This window comes from Cyprinus carpio, chromosome B16, assembly GCF_018340385.1.
Source record: "Cyprinus carpio isolate SPL01 chromosome B16, ASM1834038v1, whole genome shotgun sequence".
Lineage (NCBI taxonomy): Eukaryota > Metazoa > Chordata > Actinopteri > Cypriniformes > Cyprinidae > Cyprinus > Cyprinus carpio.
In genome coordinates this window covers 27984739-28008971 of record NC_056612.1, presented here as the reverse complement: position 1 = coordinate 28008971, position 24233 = coordinate 27984739, and the positions used below count along the sequence as shown (strand labels likewise).

The 24233-nt window shown below is 33.9% G+C and overlaps 1 protein-coding gene and 1 pseudogene across 1 annotated transcript in view; both read right to left on the bottom strand.

Moving 5' to 3' along the window:
• Positions 1-24233, bottom strand: part of LOC109051680 (fatty acid-binding protein 10-A, liver basic) — a 677383-nt gene that overhangs the window by 184861 nt on the left and 468289 nt on the right. The gene's annotated exons all lie outside the window — the stretch shown is intronic.
• LOC122140078 overlaps positions 1-24233 on the bottom strand; it is a 192976-nt pseudogene that overhangs the window by 43101 nt on the left and 125642 nt on the right.

Here is a 24233-nt window from a genome sequence, read left to right as displayed (position 1 = left end):
TCTATAATATTTGAATGAAAAATAAAACCATTAATCATTAAAAACCATAAAAATCATTAAAATCGAAAAAAAAAAAAAACTAAAAACAAAAAAATAATAAAACACTACAAACTAAAAATAAATAAATAAATAATATAAAATATAGAAATAAATATATTTTTTATTTTTTTGATTTTTTTTTATATTTTTTTTTTTTATTTTTAAATTTATATTTTTTATATTTATTATGATTTTTAGCTTTATAAATATATAAATTACATTAATTATATATAGAAAAAAATCATGAAAACTTAAGATTTTAACTTCCATGACTTTTCAATGTCTAGATATCACTCTTTTTTAAATTCTCTTATACAGTGTATTCAGTTTTACCAAGATCATGTGAACACTGGTTCTTAAATAAAAGTGGTCGTTGTTAAGGGATAATAAAAAATTTAAGAAACTTAATTTAATTTTAAATCTTGTTTTTTTTTGTTGTTTTAACACATTTTATACTTAACATATTTTTTATATACATCAGTAATGGATACTGATAAATAAAAAAATGCATCATGCATCCTTAAAAAAATAGTTAAGCTTTGGACATTCAAAATACAAAACATTAATAGAATGTGTATATTATTACAGAAGTCCCGCTGACCGAATTTAGAGTTTTAGAGTCAAGAACAGCTAATATTCATGACCGGGATGATAGCGACGGTTATGTCATGACGTTTAGCCTAGAGAGAGAAAACGACTTTATCGTCTATCAAAACAAGAGCAACTCTTTCCTTTGAACAAATGGAGCTCTGCAGCTCTACATCCTGCTGTGAGCAGCAGCCGGAGCCCTGTGATGTTTCCCTGAAAGCTCCTACCTCATGCTGTCGGCGTGATTTACGCATACCTCGCCACCGTGGGCCGTTTCGCAAAAGTGGGTTTTCAATCACCCGCCCTTATCTGCATGGGGCGCAACCCCCCGGAAACTCAGGGAAGGAGACGGTTGAGATAAATCCACATCCAGAACACACATGCATGATGGATTCCCAGCGTACATGAATGCAGGGATACATCACTGCAGACTGCTGTGCTCTCCTGAGAGATTTATCAGAGACGTGGACAACAAACTTCATCGACAGTGATAGACGGAGACAGAAAAAGTGCAAAAGTAAAGCAGAAGCAACAAAACCAGATTCTCTTTACATCCACATCCATCAGAGATGAATGTAACAGTTGAATTGCATACAATGCTCGGATGCGCTGAAGTTACAGTCTATCCAGGCAATTGTCAAATTATCAAAAATTTGAATAAATGTAAATGGAAACCAGAAAAAAATTTAATAAAAAGATCCCTCATTAATTCAAGTCAGACCAACCGATAATCGGTGTAACCGATATTTTTACCGATATTTTCAACTAATGATTACATTTATGCAAAGGTGATAGGTCTCCATTCACTTTTATATTACTTAATTTAAGAACATTAACATCAATTTATTTTGCCTATTGTTAATATTATTATTCCTGCTGCAGTTGTTGTTATAAAAATACTGTGTTTTTATGGAGATAAAAAAAATTACATACAGACTGTCTGGTCATACTACATGAAATAATCTGCTCGAATGTGCTGAAGTTACACTCAATTAAAGCAATAAGCCCCAAGAAGCTGTGGTTTACAGTAAATTTATAACAGCTAAGGGTTGTTGTACAACCCTCTTAGCAGTTATAAATTCACTGTAAACCACGGCTTCATGGGGCTTATTGTTTTTATAAAACGGTTATTCCATATACATAGTAAGGTTTCACAAAAAAAACAGAGCAAGTAAAGTGCAATGATATTAATGAAAATATTATTCTTCCGCAAAACAATGTAGTTCCTCAGAAACAGTTGTGGTTCCAACAAAGTGGTTGCCGAGCAACACACAAATGTAAACAAAGGTGTATTTTTTGTAGAGTAATTTACAACGCTTTGAACTTGGCTCAACCAATCAGAATCAAGGACTGAACAATACGTTTTATAATATACCATTTACCACAAAAATAAAATAAATGTAATGTAAACCATAAAAAAAAGTAAAAAGTCAATTCACGAAGAAAATACTGCAGGAAGACGTAAATTCTAGAGAAGAGCATTTTAGTAGCATTTTAATTACCATATTTGCATTAAATACATGCATTACATTTTTTTATTTTTTTATTGTAACTGATGTCTCAGTTATATAATGTTTGAATAAACCTTCAAAGTCTGATAACATTTTTAGGGTTGCCTTTCCCAATAGGATTTATGGCAGCCAACAGTTCAATTATATATTGGCAACAGTTTGGAGTAAAAATACAATAACTATATGACTAGAAAGCTGAAGAAAGCTCAAAGTGACTCGACCGAAAATCGGTTTTACACATATTTTACCAGTATTTTCAACTAATTATTACATTTATGCAAAGTTGATAGTCTCCCTTGACATTTTTATATTTATGCATTTAGCAGATGCTTTTATTCTGTTTTTTAATTCACAATTATTCACGTTCTCCATTTAAAAACATTTGATTTTGTCAATTTATTTCGCCTTTTGTATTATTGTTGCTGCTGCTTCAGTTGTTCTTATTTGGAAAAAAAATTATATGTTTTTATTGTTGTGATATGAAAATGAAATTAAACAAAAACAAGTAAAACAGTATATAAATATCGGTTCTGCATATCGGTTATTAAACATACAGATAATCGGCATCAGTACTGGTTCTAAAAATAAATATCGGTCGATCTAATAAAAATAATGGAGAATATCACATTTTACAATTGTATTCCTACTATATGCTCCCATCTCTCAAACAAATATGTCTATATTGAGCATCTCAATGCTCAATGAAACATCAAAATGACTCATGTGATGTGTATATGTACTGTAGCATGTGTGCTCACATCTGACACGGATCTATAAACACAGATGGATGGGCTCAGAAAACACAGAGCATCTGTCTTCCTCTTTGACTAATTCTGACTGAAAATCAATGTCCATTAGGTTGACTCACGACTACTTTTGACTTTAATATGATGCCTTCGGGTTTCAAACTTGGTTTCAGATGAACCACGCATTTGTGATCTCGCTGTAACTCTTATGATTAAACATGAACTCCTGTTCCAACTAATTATATTAAAACAAGTCAACTTAAGCTAGAAGAGTAGATGAGACTGAATCTTACCTCAGCTCCCGTCAGGTAGTACGCAGAGAGAAGTCCGCCAACGTAACGGATGTTCACCTCGAACAGTGACGCCTCTCCATTCTGCAGAAAAACAAACAAGAAACTTATCTTATGTTTTAGAAAACAAAACAAAAGGACATTAATAATTGAGGAAAACATTTTCCAACATGCTGTATGGTGAAACAGCAAGGTCATGTTCATAGTCCAAGGCTGTTTTTACCTAAATAGGTGTTGAGAACCTTTGCTAGCTCATATTAATGATTATGAGGAATCAAATTTCCCTTAATATTTTGTGATGAAGCAGTTAATTGTACTACCTAGGCCAAAAATGAAGATTTATGCATCTGAATTGCATTTAAAATTTCCATCCAATTGAATTACACTGTTTTAACAAACAATAAACTGAATGTGTCTGCCAAACATAAATAAAACAGATCATATTTAGGTAATAATCTGAATGTGTTTCAAAAGCACAATAATCAGGTTTATATATTTATCATCAATAAATCCAATCTGTTTCAAACTCATACATTTTAACAAACTGAATATTGCTTGTTCCACATCTATAGCCATATTTTAACTATTTTTCATACTTTTCAGCCGAATAAATTTTGTTTTCACAATGAACAGATTTATGTTAATTCTAAGCTATTTGAATAAATGCATTTGTAATAAATGTCAAAATCAAATAAATGCAAATTGTTAATAAACTATGCAATGATTTTTTTTTTTTTTTTTTTGAGTGCAGAAATCTTACCTGTTGCATTTATGCATGACTGACAAATACGCATCACAATTGGATGGACATTTTATATGCAATTCAAATACACCAATCCTAAATTTTAGGGCTCAATATTTTTTTTTTCTTTTTTCAAAAACTCATCAGGGTCAGAAAGAGTACAGAAAATAGTCATGGAAAACAAAACTATTCCTGTTTTGCCACAATAAATGGTCCTTCAGGAAAAAAAATTAAATAATAAAAATGCATGACCGCTTTAAAGTACATTCACATCTCAGTGTGTTTTCTGCAATCCATGTGGCCGTGACCTCTGGCCGTGTCGCTCAGTGACTCGTATTCAATGCTGCAGTGCTTTCCTGCTGCGGGGAAACTGCCAAGATCTCTGCAGCCAGGGCCGAGAGGGCAAGACGCTATTAAGCACTTTTAGACTATGTTTCCCACTGCTGGGAGTCAAAGGAGGCTACTGATTTTTTGAAGAGCGTGTGAATAATAGCAATTGTGCAACATGAACTTTTCTCAGCAAGACCACTATGAATTGTTTTTCTAATTGCAAATCAAATCAAATCTCAAAATGATTGCATTTTAAGTCACTCACCTCAAATTTAAGGTACAAGTCTGACATTATTTTAAAGTACAGTTCAACCCCCCAAAAATCAAACAATAATATCCTTCCAGGGAAACACAAGAACTTTTCAGAAGATTTATGCAATGTTTCCATAAAATAACCAGGTTTGAAAAAGCACACCATAAAAGTATGTTTGACTTCAAAAGACTAATAATATAGCACATCAGTCATATGAATTATACAGTATTTTCATGGTGTTTTTATATTTTTGCAGGCTCCTGTCACAGTATTACTGTGTTGTATTGAAGAGAGCAGATTTGACGTCCTGCAAAAAACATTTTATCCACAGATACTGTAATAATAATAATGCAAATTACTGCATTTAATGTCACCTTTAACGTATTAAAGTTGTTTCATTCATGTTCATCAGTGCTCAAACAAGAAAAGAAAAGAAACAAAATTAAAATGTAAAACCTAAACTATACCAATTACAATGATGACTAATATTAGCCTTATGCATGTTTACATAGAATAAAACTTAAAAAAAAACAGCATGAACAATTTCTTTTATTATGCAGTGGCCTATAATAGAAACTATTAATATAAGAGGAGTTAAAGGCCAGGAGAGATCCTAAATAGACATAATATGTCAGCATAATTACAATCAAGGAGTTGAGGTGACAAGAGTCCTTATTGACTTGCAGTCACTTACAGGAATGAAGCAGAATCTCTGGACTAGACAATAAGAGAATTATAGAAGAGAACCATAGAGTCCAATCACCTCCTCAATCCATTCATTGATGCCCTGATCAACAGCACACTTAAATCACACTCACATCTGAAATCTAAAGAGGCTTCCAGCTCCATTTGTGTCACAGCAGAACGACGGCAGTCATCTATCACAGCCTGCTTCAGAGCGACGTCTCAGACGAGAGAGAGGACTAAACACAAGCCTTCACTGCGAGCCAAATGAAAGTAATCCCAACTCACACAGAGAGTCTTTCCGTCTTAAATCAGCTGCTGAACAATTCACACCAGCAAAATAGAGCATGTTTGAGGAAAGCATGCTAAACAACCATGAATTAAGAGTGGGTTTAAAAGGATTATCCTGCAAGAAATCAGACAAATCCCAAGCTACAACACTTAGGCAGGTATTTGTGGGTAAATATGTTTGTGTATGTGAGTGTCTTCCCATTGTAAAAACACAAATATTGAATGGCTCTCATCCTACTTTCTCTAACATTGCAGTATTTATAAAATAAGGAATGATTAAATTAAATGGCACATTTTTTAAAAGAGAGAGTTCACCCAAAAATAAAAATTAATGTATTCATCCTCAGGTCATCCAAGTTGCACTGCAGATGAGTTTGTTTCTTCATTAGATTTGGAGAAATGTAGCTTTTCATGCAATGGATGCTCTGCAGAGAATGGGTGCCGTCAGAATGAGAGTCCAAACAGCTGATGATAAAAATATCAATATTATACAAGTGTTATACAGAGCTCTAGTGAATATGTTTTAATATGTGGAGGAGAAAAGATGTGAAAAATCCATCAAAATGTTTTTAAGTAAAAGTCCATAATCCATAATAACACTTCCTCCAGTGAAAAAGTGCATCTCCTGTTGTCTCTCACATCAAAATCCAGCCACATATTTGTTTAGAGCGGTTCTGGCTTGTAAACACTGCTTGATCTGTGCAGATTTCTCTCCTGATTCAGACAAACCCACTTTTTCACTGGAGGAAGTGTTATTATGGATTATGGACTCATATTTGAGTATAAAACGTCTTAATTATGGATTTGTTTCAGCTTTTGTCTTCTCCAGATGTTAACTGATGGACTGGAGTCTTACTTGTGGATTATTGTGATGTTTTTATCAGCTGTTTGGACTCTCATTCTGACGGCACCCATTCACTGCAGAGCATCCATTGCTGAGCAAGTGATGCAATGCTACATTTTCTACAAACAGGATGAAGAAACAAATTCATCTACATCTCAGATGGCCTCAGAGGGACTACATTATTAGCTAATTTTCATGTTTTGGTGAACTGTTTTTTGAACATCATTCTGGTGATTCATATTAAAATGTTATTGAATGTTCTTTCTTTCTTTTTGTCTTTTTGCCCCACAGCGACAGGATTTTGTTGGAAAAAATGAAAGAACTTAATCAGCCAGACTTTGCTTTAACCTGTCCATTACCTTTCAGTTCTGTGCTCCATAATAGCCGGGTGGTTTCAATCAGGTCCATTACGTTATTGTAACCTCCGGACCTCTGGGCTGTGGTGTGGTCATGGGTAATGAATGCACTGTCAAGCTAATGGCACCAAATTAGCATTTTAATTCCTGCACGTTTGGCAGGTGGTGTAACCTCCGAGGCTGCTGTAGAGAGTGCTATTGTTAGTAGCACAAAAATGGAGCACGCTGAGATAATGAATAAAATTACTGCGGCTAAAAATACAACACGCTGAAAGCTCCTACAGCGGTTCAGAGACACAGCACCATTGTGCTGGTAAGCATTGAGTGGAACAGGAACAGATTTAGACACCGTGCTGCCCGGTTTGGTTTGGAAGAGAGGCGATGCGGGAATGTGCTAATATGATTAGCCACCAGAGGATCTGTAGTGTGTAGAGAAAAGTCTGTTCACAGGAAACTCACAGCTGGGCTCAGAATAACATACTGTTCAACCCTCACTATCTCTGCAGTACATAGTGTATCATTTATTCATTATTTTATCAAACTGACATTTTTGCCACAAATAATACAGAATATGCATTTTCAATTTCCAAGATTGGTTCCTTTTCAATTCATGTGTTGAAATTTGAAATATATATATATATGCATTGAGCTGTCAAACGATATAGATATGCGATATAGATATAAATAAAAGAATATAGATAATCTATATATCTATCTATCTATATTATGCTATCTAGTAATTACAAAGTACATATAGTATATATATAAAAATTTTTTATTAGTGCTGTCAAACGATTATCACGATTATACGCAAAATAAAAAATAAAAAGTTTTTGTGTACAAATATATTATATACAGTGTGTACTGTCAAACAAAATATTTACAGTGTGTATATTATAATTACCAAAACATACATGCATAGCTTATATATTAAGAATTTTTTTGCAATATGTTTTTATATTTTGGATGACAATAAATCATATATAATATAAAAATTTATATAGCATGTAAAATATTGACCAAAACTATGACAGTTTGTGTGTATTTATATATAAACACTACACATAGCTTACATATATCATGTAAGCAAAAACTTTTATTTTGGATGCGATTAATACGATTATATCATTTGACAGCATATATATATGACCAATATATATGCCTAGTTATGTCTGAAATATATAATAAATGCAAAATATAAAAATAGTTAATCATATATATATAATATATGTAATTAAAAAGCTAAAAACAAAGATTTTTTAATGATTTATTAAATATATTTAGATGAAAGTGCATTTTACTCAAATGACAGTTATGAGAAAAAAATGTAGTTTAATTTTTTAGTTGTAATTCATAATCTGAGAGTTGGTTAATTTTCAATATAAGACTTTGTATTCGAATTTAATTAAAAATGAATATTAAGTTAATTTTGATTAACTATGCCAGTTTATTCTGATATGTGGAATATATTTTTTTCCCTTCTAGTTAAACATATTACTCAAAGTTAAACTGTCAAAAGAAATAATAGCTATCAAAATGGATTTCAATTAGTCATGCAGCACCACAAAATGTTCCCCACACAACTTTCAGGTGATTTTAAAATCAAAATATATTGAATATAATGATTTATTAAATGTACTGATTCATGCTTACTGAATCTATGCATTAAAATGAAGCACGAATATCTGTAGGTGTAATTTCACAGGCAGCTGTCACTCACATGCAACAGGACAATGAGGCTATATAACATCAGCTGTCTGAAACACTTACTGTAGAATAATGCATACTGTTTTTCTCTTACTATTTTTAAAAATAGTAGGCAGTATTGAATTTTCGAACAGAGAACAGTCTTACATTCATGTGCAACTTCAGCACTTTAGTGTCACTGCACTAGTGTATGAGTGAGAAATAGTGAACCAAGTGCATCTTGATTCTCGCTAAACTGGAAAACGTTGACTGATGTGTTAGACCTACTGCTCCTGTCATCACTTAGCATGTGGCGACACTAACAGTCCAGCAAAAACATGCTTAAGTGAGAAATAGAGATTCACACAAACTTAAAGTCAGCGATTAGCCATAATTAGCTCTCAGTGATCATCAAAATGGACCAATTACAGAGTAGACATCAGGTCTATCTCCGACCAAGACGTTCTCTCTCTGGATGTCGGGGGATCACAGTTTTATTGGTTGTTGGTGTTTTGAGGGTGTTGGGATTCTTGGTGTTATAAGTGGGATGTGGAACTGGCCCGAGCTCAACTGGGTAGTGCTGGAAATAAAAATAAGATGACATTCTAATAAAATGTCACTTGCAATAAACTCTCTTTGCACTAAAAATTAAGAAATGTGTTTGCATTTAAAATGCAGCTGTGCATAATGCATCACACGCTGTTAAATGTGGTGAAAATCCGGATTTTAATCATGTTTACACGCTTGTCTGGAGTTTTTAATATGCTTAAAGTCAAACCATGTGCAAATTCATCAGTTGAAACCATTGCTGAGCATTTTCTCCTTAAAACTGCGGTGTTTTTTGTACCAAAGACAGTCGCAAAAAATGCACATTTAACCAATACCTGTCAACTATAAATAGCTCAAAAAGTAACGTGTTAAAATGAAATGCATTTAAAAATAAAAAAAAGTAATGTGTTTAAAATGATGAATGCATTTATCATGCATGTCCCACCCAGTATGTATGTCATCTTATACTGATGCAGTTGCTGACGAACATGATGAAGGATGAATTGAAAGCGTGTGATAAAGCCTATTAAAATGTAGTGATATTCAATGCATTACAGGCACAATGTGAGTTACATAACCAAGATTACTTTTTCAAGTAACTAGAAAAGTAGAATGTAATTACAAATTACTTTCTAAAAAAAGTAACACTAAGTAAATTTTTTTGTTTTTTTTAACTGTTACTTTTCATGAGAGTAGCACAATATTGTAATGCATGTACTTCCCCAAAAACTGTTAGTATATAAACCCCTAAAATTCAAGATGTTAGGGCAAAAACATGCCCCTGTATGGGTTTTTGGCTGATATTTATTTCATATGTTACAGTTTAGGAGTATCACAAGCAGAAGTGCTGTTTTTTTTTTCCCCCTGAATATCTGGACCATGCAAATGTGATTTTCATTTTAAACAAGAGTTCAATGAACAAGAAGTTAATACTGTGTTACATTTTAGACACAGCATTGTCAGTATTGTATATTTGCACTATTTTGTCAAACAAAAAAGTTCCAAACAAAGCCACAGCAAAACTGTCTGACGCTCTGTGTTGTTTGTTACTGAATGAATCCTGTGGTTTCGAACGAATCGAGTGAGTCAATGATTCAGTGACTCATTCATAATGAATCACCTGCTTCATTTCTGATAGAAAACAGCCGTTTGAATGAAATCAGTTGAATGAATATCAACTCAATCAGTCACTTAATTTTTCATAACTTAATCTATCTTTTTTTTTAAAAAAAAAAAATCATTTCATATTTCAATATGGGATTTTAAAACACACTAATTCCCATTTAAAAAATTCAATTTAATACTCAGCATTAAGTTTTGCAATCCTAAATGTCAGCTTAAAAAGTTTACATGTAATGAATTCTATGTTGTTGTTTGTAATATCTATTCAAATGCTTTATTTTCTCATTTTAACACATAATAATGGCTTTTAAATGATCTTTGGGAGTGATTCTTCTCAGCCCAAATTGATGTGCAATTGTATTTCTTTTATGCGCCTAACTTTGTAGAGTGATAACAAAATGCATTAGCTTTCTGATACATGGACTTTCAGATAACCTTGTACAGTATAATTTGCTCTTCCTGTTCCTCTTTGGAATCAGTTTCTGGTTCAAACATATAGTACAGTATATGAATTAAAGCAATAAAATGAGTTGTATTGTTTTCTTTTTCTTTTTAATACCATTCATCGTCTATCATGGGGCAAAAACCAGTTCTCTTTAAAAACAAATGGATTTATGTGTGAATCACTCTTAAGATTTCACAAGTGTCTTCCCTCTTATGTGTTCAACATCTTCAGTGGCTCCAGCAGCAGAGGACCTGGCCACAGACAGCATGAGTGATACTCTCATTTGGCTGTTCTTTGGAGGCTAATTCCCATCACTTTCAGGTCACCTTCACTTCAAGGAGCTCATTCCTCACTGACAGCCTGGAGATCTTCAGAGACTCTCATTTATTTTAGATAGAGTTGGAACACAGATGGATCATTTATGTTGAGGGTATCAAGAGGCTACTTTGAGAAGAAACATTTCGAGTTGTTGAAGTGTGCTTTAGTGCTTTTAGCCTTTGCATGGCTTTTTGCTTTTCTTTGCAAGTGAAACCGTGTGACAAACTAAATCAAACACTGCAGCGGTGTGAAATGAAATGATTCATACTATATATACTGTATATATAGCCACCATGGTGGCCCTTTACCGCTTACCTAAATTCATTACTTCAGACTTATGTTGCCTCTAGAAGCTTGTGTTCTGCAAGTGAACGTCACTTTATTGTTCATTCCAAAAAAAGCACACAAATTTTTAACTTCACAGACTTCTACATTAACTGTTCCCTCCTGGAGGAATGACCTGCCCAACTCACTCCCAGCAGTCCTTAGACATCTTCAAGAATCGGCTAAAAACACGTCTCTTCCATCTTTATTTGACCCTATATTTTAACTCTAAGCACTCTCTATTCTAATTCTATTCTTTAAACAAAAGCAAAAATGGCCTCTAACACTAGCTTGCTCTATTCTTTTTCTATTCTGTCTGTTTTCTTTTTATTTATTATATAATTTAAAAAAATACGCACTTGCGTATCATTGCTCTTTTGTTGATTTTGGATTGCTTCCATTGTCCTCATTGGATAAAAAGTCGATATATAAAAGTATATATGTCATATATATATATTTTTTTTTTTTTTATTTTATTTAGTAATATGTTGTAAAAAAAACAAAAGTAGTATTATTTCGCTGCTGTATATTTGTAACAATGGCCAACTAATACACTGTATGGGTCAAAATTATCCATTTTTCTTTTATGCCAAAATTCATAGGATATTAAGTAAGTAAGATCATGTTCCATGAAGATATTTAGTAAATCACCCTACTGTAAATATATCAAAACTTAATTTTTCCTTATTAAAAATGCATTGCTAAGAACTTCATTATGAGCCAGTTCTAAAGGCGATTTTTCTCAATATTGTGATTTAATAGTTCTCAATAGTTGTATCTCGGCCAAATACTGTCCACGCACATCAATGGAAAGCTTATTTATTCAGCTTTCAGATGATGTAAACAAATCTCAACTGTTGCAAAAAACTTGACCACTTATGAACTTACTGGTTTTGTGGTCCAGGGTCACAATTTATACTATTAAATAAATAACTTTTTTTTTTTTTTTTTTTTTTAGTCCCTGAAATGTATTTTAATATATATAGTATTTATTTATCTTTTAACAATGGTGACTCTGGTCCCTGTGAACAATTACAATGTGAGCAACAATAAATCTCCTCTGGACATGTTTCAAGCCCATCCACTTATAACGCTTCCTGGCAAATTTAAAAGACAGGGTTGATAATTAAGACCAGACCCACCAGAGGTAATTAGAGCCAATATAGCCGATCGTCCTCTTTGCAATCTCTCTCTCTCTACATTACACTTACCTGTCAATACAAAAGCGAGCAAAAGGACAAGACAAACAAGACATTAACAGCAGCGATTCTAGGCTTTCTGCTGTAGGACCGTTCAAACCTTACAGTGTGATTTTTTCTGAGTGTGTCCCAACTTCCACTTTCAATAGAAAAACATGTCAGCAGGAAAAAATGGTGAAAAAAAACAGAAAAAAAACCACACAAAAATTTCAATGAATTAGACAACCAGTCAGGAAACGGGAGAAAGAAAAAAATTTGATGAATGTTTTTATTTTACACAACAGAGCACAGCAGAGACCGCAGCAGATTGTTTAGCAGCCTTCAACTTTCATTCGTTTTCTTCACGAAGAGAAGCTCAGAAGGGGAGCCTGAACCCAAAGCATGAAGCTGCTCTGACAGAAACCAATCACACCTACGAAGCAAACTATGACTTAAAACAACAACACATCTGAAAATAAGGAAATAAGAAAAAAACACACAAGTACAACAATTTACATTAAACATGGGATTGACAAGATATATATGATAATATATATATAGATATATATAAATTGTCCTGAATTTTGTGTACATTATATATGCTATGTGATTCATGAGATTCAGAAATGCATTTTTATATTGATGTACGTTGACAGCTTCTAATTACTTATATTATTTATGTTTGAGGGCAACTTTAAAGACAATGTACAATCCTTATTTGCGAATATTGAAATCATGGCATTAATATTTAGATTTTACTTTCTATTCAGTTGTATAAATAATAAATATAAATTCTTCAAAATAACATAAATAATAAATATTTGATTGCACTAAATATATGAAACATTTTTAAAGAAATGAATGAAACTATTACGTTTGGAGTGGGATTAGCCACTAATTAATTCAAAATAAATAATAATATATATATATATAATATATTTATATATAATATATATATATATATATATATAATTATATAATAGATATAATTATTATTATACTATTTATTATTATTATCTTATTGCTGTATTGTTTTTAAAATTGTCATTGGAGTCGTTCCTACATATTTCTGTCCACTGCCTATTTTTTTTTTAAATTATTTTTATACTCTACTATAAAACAGATTAGATGTTAGAGGGGATTAGCTGCTATATATAGCTGAATGAATAATAAAATAACTATATTTTTGGATGCTATGTTTTCATTAACAATTGTTACTAAAAGTGCAACTATATAGAGTAATCAAACATCTGAAGTGGACCAAAAAAAAAGTTGCATCCAAAGCTTGTACCTAAGACACGAAGCCTGGGCACGCACAAACAAAAATTTACTTTTAGCTGTGAATGTCAGAATAGTAATAATGTTACACATTTTAGATGTTGTCATGTATGTTTCAGCACCCATCTCCAAAAAATGAAACAAAATGTATGTTTTGTAACCGCTAAATTTCACCTGTGAGACCAGGTGGGGGGACACATTCTGTATTTTATCAGACAAAAACTCCTGAATAAATAGTACATCTCATAGATGAGCGTCCTACATCATTACATTCGGTTTGTGTTTTCCTCAAAGAGCAAAACTCAATATGTGTTGCCAGTGCACATTCAGAATCCAGACATGCACACAAACTCTTTCAACTCAACTCCCCCATTGATTTACACGCGTTTCCCTCTCATCTTCTCCAGTTATCCGATTTTTCCAGATCACCTTGCAGACACAAGCCTCGAGCAGGATGCGGAGGGCGTGGGCCAGATGATTTTGTATATTTATAGTCTTTTTAATTTTCAGGTCACCTTCATCAATCATGCATTCCACTATTAAAAAGAAATTATTCCAGGGCCCGCAGACCTAACCACCTATGCTGGACTACTAGCATGAAATTATTAATACACTGATTCTGAAAAACAACAAAGTCTTGGTGAAAAAATAAAAGTGCATTAAAAACCCAACAAAAACACAAGAATATCTGACTTCTGAGAATGAAGAGGTGCAATTTGACCTTGTGAAAGATAACGCTCATGACTTGGAATTAACCACTATCTGATATTTATCAGAACACAATGCTGTAAAGATGATGGACTGGAGTGCTGTGGATTATTGTAAGTGTTTTATCAGCTGTTTGGGAACTCTCATTCTGATGGCAGCACCCATTCACGCTGCAGAGCAAGTTGATGCAATGCTACAGTTTTTCTCCACAATCTGATGAGACGAAAGAGAAACAAACTCATACCTAAACTCTTGGACGGTCATGAGGGTGAGCACATTTACAGCTAATTGTCATTTTTGGAGGGAACTTGATGTTCCTTTCAGTGTAAATGGAGCCTATGACGGCATCTGACTTCATTTGGTACACAATCTCTGACGTGTAATGGATAGAGTTAATTAAATTCACAAGCAAAAACAAACCTGCGACAGCCACATTGTGAAAGTCTTGTTCACACTTCACAGCCGTCGAGGGGGGATTCTGCTAGCAATCGCTAGGCGACAGACAACCCGAGGGATCAGATTCAACTTCATCAAGATCAAATTGATCTATTCATTTAAAAACTGCAATCTGGAAGACTAATTGAACTATTAAGAAATAAATAGAGAGTCTGGGAAGAAACACTGAGGTGGAGGTTTTGAAACACACATTTATTTGTCGCCAGGGGCCCCAACGCCGCCTGCGACGTGTGATTTAACATCCAAGACTTTTTGTTTTGTTGTTAAACTTTTCGAGCAGCAGCAAGGTTTGCTGGAAGCATGTTTTTGGGCTTCACTTTGAGATCTGCTAATTTAAACTTAAAGATCTGTCAAATAAACACTATATTCAAATCTGACTTTGAAAGAGGAACTTGATTTCACTGCTCAATATCAAAACCCTTAAATTAACCAAGGTAAAATCAACCCTAGTCCAGAATTATTTTGGCATGAGATGTCAGATTCCATCACATATTCTGTCAAGAATTACGTTCAGGCCACATAACTCCAGGAATTATTTACAAATTATATTTTTGCATAAAACAAAATTATAAGCCACTACTTTGAGAAAATGTGTAATGTTACCCCCAAAATTCTCATTTTTGTAATGTAATTTTTTACAGTTTCTATCAACATTAATTAAAGGCGGTACAGACTAGCATGTTTTATAAATAGACTGCATATAAAAATAAATACCAAAATTCTAAATAGAATTCCTAATCGTACTATCTAATCAATTTAAAACTAGCTGGCTTTAATATATTTTATATATTATATATAGGATCAGAATATTATTATATATAGCCATATTAGTATATAATATATATATATACATACTACATTTGACTTACATATATATTTTTTTTTTTTAATTGGTTATTATTGATTTTTTTTCTTCTTTGCCATTATGATATGAGAATTGCCAGGGTTAAAATATGGACAAAGAAAATTATCTCAGAGTTGCTAATTGAGGATTAACTGGAAATAGTAACAGTTTTAATTAAACTACATTATGAATAGGTTTTACATTATATACACATGTTAATCTGCTGAACTTGCATTTTTAATTTGACCTTACAACTTTATTAGCAACCGTCCGCTGTGTGTTATTTGTAAGTAGTTTAATACATGTCTTTAGTTTATCTTTTAGGATTGTTTATATAGTAATTTTAATAACAGTATTAAAATAACTTTAAAAAAAAAAAATAAATATAGCTAACTGAGATTTCTTATGCAGTATATTGCTAATGAGGGAATTGGGGTAACAAATATTGGATATGAAAAACTTATAGCACTTGCAATTATACGGTTTTTTTTAGTGTTAATTTAGAATTGTGGATTCCAAGTAGTTCAGTGAATTGTTTTTGTGTGTCTTTTTTGTCTTTTTTATGATTTCTTATTTTATTTATTATTAGCCCAAGTCTCTACTCATTTTTTTGTTTTTTAGTAATTTGGTTTCTTTGTAATCGTTGTATGTTATTGTATAAACATATACAAGTGACAACTTAGAAAATTTGCTTAAAATATAAACAAAAGGATTTTATATATTTCTTTTTTTTGTTCGGGTGTAAATAATGATTTTTTTATAATTTAAAAAATTTAAATTTCAGGAGAGTGAGCGCGAGAGCGCGAGAAGAGGAGAGAAAGAGAGAGAGAGCAGTATGTATATTTATTATTTATTTATTATTTGTAGGTTAGTTAGATTAGTTAGACTACTAGCGTAGTTAACTAAATATCCCTGGGCACAATGCCAAAATATTGTTATTTAACTGTCTATTCTGCAATGAATGTAAATGAAGGAATAGGAAGCAATACAAAATGCTAAAACTGAAATTATATTTGAGTAACTTACACAGTGCAAGTGAAACTACAAGACAAAGTCTTTACAAATCATCAATATCGGTTTCAATGAATATATCCCCAACGGTGCCCCACACCAACCAATAATTACAAGTTAATGGACTCATGACGAACCGAAAACTTTGACCTGAGAGGCATTTATGAACACAACACTCTCTCTGAGTTGTTTTGTAAACATCATGAAACATCTGACCACCTCCAGATGCACGAAAACCCCGTCAGATTTCTGCTCTCCATCTCTTCTCAGATGACGCCCAGGAGAGAGACTCTCATCGCGGAAGTCTCCATTCAAGAGCTTCAACAGACACGCTAATTACCGCCCCTCTATTTTTGCCTCTTCAAAGGATGCGTATCTTCCCGTGGAATAACATTTGCGCTCTATGTTTAGAGAAGCAGTAATGTCAAATGCTCATGTCAGAATCAAATCTCTAAAAAAATAGTCTAAAGCGTGCCCATGCCCTAGAGAAGACTGAATTGTGAATGACTCCAGGTTTCAGAGGCGCATGAAGAATATTATATAAAAAATAGATTAAAATTGAGTGTCTTTTCACTAAGCCCCCGCCCCCCTCAGTTATTGTCACTGTCAAAATCAGACAAGCCTGTATACGGGACGTCCCAAAGGAGCGAGGTGGAGATGTTGCATTGGTTTTCACTAAAGATACTGTGATGTTAGAGTTACATATGCTAAAAAAAAAATGTAAATTTGAAGTACTAAAATTACTGGAAACCAAAATAAAAATAAATAAAGATACATATTGTAAAAAATAAATAAAGACAAATGACCAAAGGCGCATTAAGTAATGTCTAAAAAATTTAAGCTAAAAAATTATGCAAAAAATAAGATACACCAAAAAAAGATAAATGCTATATAAATAAAAGTATCAATTAAATTATTCATAGACTATAACTGCGCATAATAGAATAAAAATAGCAAAACCTAATGCCAAAATAACAAATACACATAATAAAAATGTATAAACAAACTAAAATTATTAAAAGAAAACTGGTACAATGCTAAATTAACGATATTACACATGAAATTAGAATTATCAAAGTTTACTAAACAAACCATAATAGTATATAAATACTATTTAAATAACAAAAATCTAATGAAAATGACAAAAGCACATAAAAAGCTCTAAAACTAAACAAGTTGAATTAGGTATTAATAAAAAATGAATAAAAAATAAAATATATTACTTAAATGATTAAATATTTTAAATATTTAGTTACATAACATAGAGATATAAATAATACTAAATAATAGAATCGTAATTTAACCATTATTTTGAACATTACAACTTTTTTTTGTATTGGGTACATAGTAACAAGTCCATTGAAACAACGTCCAAAACTCGTAGTGCTGATACACAGACCTGATAATTAAATTTCTGTTATGCTCGAAATAATTTGAATAGAGACATAGCACAAACCGAGAGATGCAGAATTACAGATTACACATTTGCATGCTGAAACTGCCACACTTCATTCAACATAAGCTGCGTTTTATAATATGATCATAGTTCATAAGTTTACTTTTGTTTTCCAACTCGTAAGCAAACAAACTATATGAAGAGTATTAGTTGGCCAAAACTGTTACACTTTTACATTTTTCTTTGTTTTTTTCAACCAAATCATGTTTTGTTTAGTGCAAGTTTATTTTGTTTATTTAAGGCCAGTTTTTTTCATTTAATATTTTATAACCTAATAAAAAAAAACCACAACTGGCAGTTTGGACTGTAGTCCAATCAACACTGAAAAAAAAATCAACTGATTTTTGAGAAAAAATTGGTACAACTGCGTTATTGTTTTTTTGTTTTTGCCAAAATGAACTCTTTTATAAATATTTCCCATAATGCATAAACCACAGAAGCTAAATTCTTCATCTGAAGTACATTTCGATTTATTTTCCTGTCATTCGATTCCCGCATGAAATTTGAAAGCGAAACTGAGTCTTCGTGAATCTAATTTTACACTGCCGACAAAGGATCAGTGAGAGTGATGAGGAGCCAAACCGAGGAACTTTAATTTGCTTCTGAATATAGACGGGACTTCCCTAGCAACGAGCTTCACAGATGCCGAAGCAAGATTAGGAACTGAGGCCTGAAATCACACAATGACATGAATCCCAAGCCACTAGCCTGCAGAACTTCATCATTGCGCTTCCTCGATTGGTTTCTGCTGTGCGTGGATTTGATCTGGCATAACGCAGCGATATATGAAAGGGAGCGAGGGCCACCTCATGTCGGCTGTGTTTCACCTCACACACATTTACAGACAACTACACAGGCGATCTGAGGACAGAAAGCGTCACACAACGAGATAGAGAGAGAGCTCTGCTCACAATGATGCTGTGGCATTTCTAAAACAACACGTACCAGAGAAAAAGTCCACACAACAAATTCAAAAATTAATGACTCGTTTGATCTGGTTTTTACTAGTGAAAAATCAGCTTGAACGGAATGATATCCGAAGTCAGGAGGTCTGAATCCATCTGGAGCGTTTTCCAGGATTAAATGGATTCACTCACTCGCATTTGGTATTCTCAAATTGCTGAGAGAAGTGTTGAGTCACCCTCAAAAACAACAGGTGGCAGTCACTTTAACCGAGCATGAGAAACGCAGAGCCGATCAACGCATCCAAGTTTTAATCAACCCTGTAATCTAGAGTCGCCACAATAAGAAATGCTTTTATCTCCAAAAGACCATTGAAATAGGGCAATCAAATCCAACATCGTGACCTAAGAAATGCTTTCTTGGAGGATCAGAAAATGACTCCTATTATGATGGTTATTGGGCGGGTGGGGCGAGATTGCGAATTAAGGCTAATGATTTTAAATGCTAAGCTCACATGCTTAAAATCACAAGCAAGCACAGAATGGAACTAATCGGAATAACCCTCCTTCCATACTAAACAACTGACATTGCGATTCTGCTTCTGTTGCATGTCGGCTCCAACTCCAACAAAAAAAAGAAACAAGAGGTCATATTCCCCTGAATAAATTCAATCCTTCCGACATCCAAGATAAACGCTCTCGTCGACACGCATTCTTCACAGGGCTGAAGCTAGATCACCTCCCCGACTAGCTTATTACCAGTCATTTCTGACACCCGTAAAACACGGACGGCCGGCTATTTTGGCATACAACTCACCGTCATTCTAACAGATCCTATCTGCATACCCACATTACGTGGCTGGTCTGGAAAGTCATTCACAGTGTTGCTACTCTTCTGGACCCGATCGCAAGCGGATACCCTCAATCTCTCGCCCACCTTCGTCTCCCAACGCCGTATTCAATTCCCCAGTCGCGCAGAATCCATCCAACAAAACTCTGACTACAGGCCTTGGACTGGAGACTGAGTTCTACACCATATTACATATTATGAGCTACTAACAAACGTCTCTGGGAGCAGGAGACCTAACCAGCCACTTAAGAGTCGGAATTGGTTATCGAGACATGAGCAGCTTAAGGAAGAAACAGAAGAAGTGCTGAGTGGTGATATAAAATATCTGCTGGGATCCCTCGTGCATAGAATTACGGACATGTGAATATGAACTATAATTCATTTCAAAATGTTTTTTAAAGCATTTTCTGTCATTTTTTGAAACAAACACACATCAGTTCACAGCAAATAAGGAAGTTTGTATAATTGCATTTTTCAGTTCTGCCATACATACACTTATAAAAGAAAAACAAATTTAGCACTATAGGCGGGTGTCTAAATTCACTAAATATTGTTTTAAGGTTGTTTTATGGTTATGTTTCTCTGGCGGTAGATTATATTATATATATATATATTACATATATTAATTAAATAATATTTTAGTTAAAAATATTTTTCTACTCTGTAATAGAATATATTAATAACACACACAAATAAAACCTTTCCAACACTTATAGATATTATTATATATCCATATACATATATATATATACATAATATATATTATATATATATATATATACGTATATATATTTATACATACAAACTGATGTCTAAGGTATTAAAATACAAATACTATTTAAAGTAGGTAGATAAAAATTTCTCTGCAAAATAGATAAATAAAAATATGATGTGATAAATGCACAATTATTTGACGTACATTTAAAGTAGTTGTATAAATATTCTCCTACTATAAATATATAAATAAATAAATAATAACTGAATGAATAATAAAATAACTGTTTGGACTTAAATAGTTATGTAGTATTTAAATACTATTTCAATTTTGTTTCTTAAATTTTTAATTAATTTAGTGAAAATTAATTCACCACAGTATTGGCAAATTCAATAAGGCATATATTACAAATATTATTAAATAAAGTTTAGTTAAATATTTTTCTCGGTAATGAATAATTTAGTAAACAAACAAATAAAACATTTGTCACAATAATTCTGTCAAAATCACGTAAACGTATTAAAAAAAAAATCTGAATATATTTGATGTTATAATTTTTCCTCCATAAAGATAGACAGACAAATAAATAAAGAAATACACACAAACAGTCAACATTTACCAAACACACAATCTTTCCTTCTATACGGATAGATAAATAAATGAACAAACAAATCAAATTAATAAATGTGCACAATATTCTGCCAGAATTCACAAAAAACCCTGAAAACAGATATCATCTATTGGCGTTATGTGAACTGACACTAGGAGGTGCTAACACCTGTTCAGTTGATCAGACGGTTACAGTTAAGGTCCAGTGCCCATCCACTGATTGGTCTGCTCTAAACTTTTGATTTGTTGGCTGTAAGTCTCTTCCTCACTGATACGAACACGGGGGGGGGCATCTTCTGGTGTGATTAGAGACTCTCTGGCATGGTTTCCCAGTCATGAGCATTTTGCGGTCGCAGACACTGAAGGAAGTGCAGCTCTGCTCGCCATCAGTGAGCAAATTGTCAGCTTAAAGAGCAAAGGACGAGCTGCAGATCAGCGAGATTGATTGAAAGCTGCGGGAGCGGGCAGGATTGAGGCTGGATCTCTCCGTATGACGAAAGTGTACATGTGCAGAGTAAATCTAACACTGTGTGTCTTCACAACAAAACTCAGCCATCAAACACCTCAGACGCTTTACTGCATGAGCGCACCGGACTCTCTGAGATCATCACATGATATGGAGCAGAGAGAGAGAGAGAGAGAGAGAGGAGATGACCATCACACACAGTCCTAGCCATAGAGATCTAATGCTTGTGTGTGTGTGTGTGTGTGTGTGTGTGTAGTGTACAGTCAGACAGTGTGTGTGTGTGTGTGTGGTGGAATGGCAATTACCCGAAGTTCAGGTTACATTTTTTATTAGTTTAACTACAAAACAGCTGCAAGCTGCTTCATAGTTAGCTCTACAATCTACAGAGCCATTATAGGGAAAGTATAGGAATGAAATGAAATTTCAATTACATTAAATATCTATATTGTATATGTTTTTATGTATGATTATGTCTTTTTTTTGGGCCCGGGGTAAAGAACACTGAGACTTTCACAGACACTCCCGAAAAGAACAATCAGAGGCATCATCACACGCCCCACCGCACACGGCATTTCAAAACGCACATGGTGCCTTTACAGGAACTTGCCAAAAAAGCTTCAGGAAGATCCTAGCTTTTGTCGCCGTGCCGCCTTGCGTCGCATGCAAAAGAAGATGACAGGTTTAACAAGCCATTTATAACAAAACCCAAAAAACACTACCCAACGTCACAATCTCAATATACAAGAGTGAAGATTAAAATGCAAACTTCTAGACATCAAAGTAGAAAAGTGCAAATGCTACAACTGAACTAGATCAGCCTCTCTGACACAGCTGAGCACCCAATGTCAACGGCCTATTTCTATTTTTTAACGTAGCCCACTATTACGCTTTATTTTAACTACTCAATTGAAACTAAAATGAATTTCAATTAACCATATTACGAATTATTGATAGAACTTTAGGTTTTATTTAAATTTGCCAATTAAACCTGATTTATCATCCACATAGCAACGCCCTAGCAACCATTCAGAACACCTAAGCAACCACTTAGCAACACCCTAGCAACCATTCAGAACCTCTAAACAACCATTTAGCAACAACCTAGCAACTACCACAACATCCTATGATCCTAGCAACCATTCAGAACCTCTAAGAAACCACTTAGCAACAGCCTAGCAACTGCCCACAACATATGTGTATCCTAGCAACACCCTAGCAACCATTCAGAACACTTAAACAAAAACCTTGCCAACAACCTAACAACTAACCACAACATTATAGTATACTAGAAACACCCTAGCAAAAATTCAGAACACATAAGCAAACAGCCTAGCAACTACCATAATACCATAGTATCCTAACAACACCCTAGCAACCATTCAGAATGCCTAAGCAACAGGCTAGCAACTACCCATAATATCCTAGTATCCTAGCAACGCCCCAGGCAAACCATTCAGAACAACTGAGCAACAGCTTAGTATCCTAGCAACGCCCTAGCAAACTATTCAGAACATCTAAGCACGAGCCTAGCAATACCCACTATATCCTTGTATACTAGCAAGCATTAAGAACACATAAGCAATGGCATAGCAACTACCCACAACATTCTAGTATCCCAACCACATCTAAGCAACCATCCAGAACACCCATTCAACAGTCAGCAAACTACCACAACATCCCTGTAGGTCCCAGAAAACACCCTATAAACCATCCAGGAACACCCTAAGCAACAGCCCAGCAACTACCCATAATATCCTAGTATCCTTGCAAATGCCCAGGCAAACTATTCAGAACACCTAAGCAAAAAGCTTAGTATTCCTTAAGCAACGCCCTAGGCACCATGTCAGAACGACTAAACGCAAACAAGACCTAGTCAACTACCCACAGCATCCTTGTATCCTACAACGCCTAGCAACCAGTCGAACACTTAAGCACAGCCCCTACAATATCACAAAACACTAACACAAACATTTTAGTACCCTAGCAACTATTCAGATATTCTAATCAACTACTTAGCAACATCCCAGCAACTAAACACAACATCCTGGCATCACGAAAGTAACTTTTTCAAAGGCTCTAATAGTAATCCAATTCAATCTAAATGTAGTTTATCTTTACACTGCAATTCTCAATTTGCCCTCAGAGATGTCCATCAGTGAGTGAACGCTCTCTCTGATATCACAGGATGATTCTTTAGGTTTCCCCTCCAGCTCATCATTAGAGGTATACGAAAGAAAAGACCTAGGTCAGTCAACACCAAGCCACAAGGGAGGCTTTCATCCATCACGAGTGTTTGATCAGGTGCCAAAAAACTGCTCATTCCAGGGGGCGTTGGTTAAAAGAAACAATTGATTCCGGCGCAGCTCTGGATCATGAGGGCTTTTACACAAGGCTTCAGACAGCCATGATTCACAGCTAATTCAGGGCTGCTGATCCACAGAGAAAACAACCCAACTGTGTAAAACAAACAACAAACCAAAAAAACAAATAAAACTCCTAAAAAAAAAAACATTTCAAGAAATAACCAGCAGTTTCAAGGGCCCGGTTCTCAATGTAAAATAGCAGATTTACATCGGCTGTCATCAAAGCCACTAGAGTGTTTATCAGTCAAAAGTAAAACAAATATCCTTACAATTAGACAA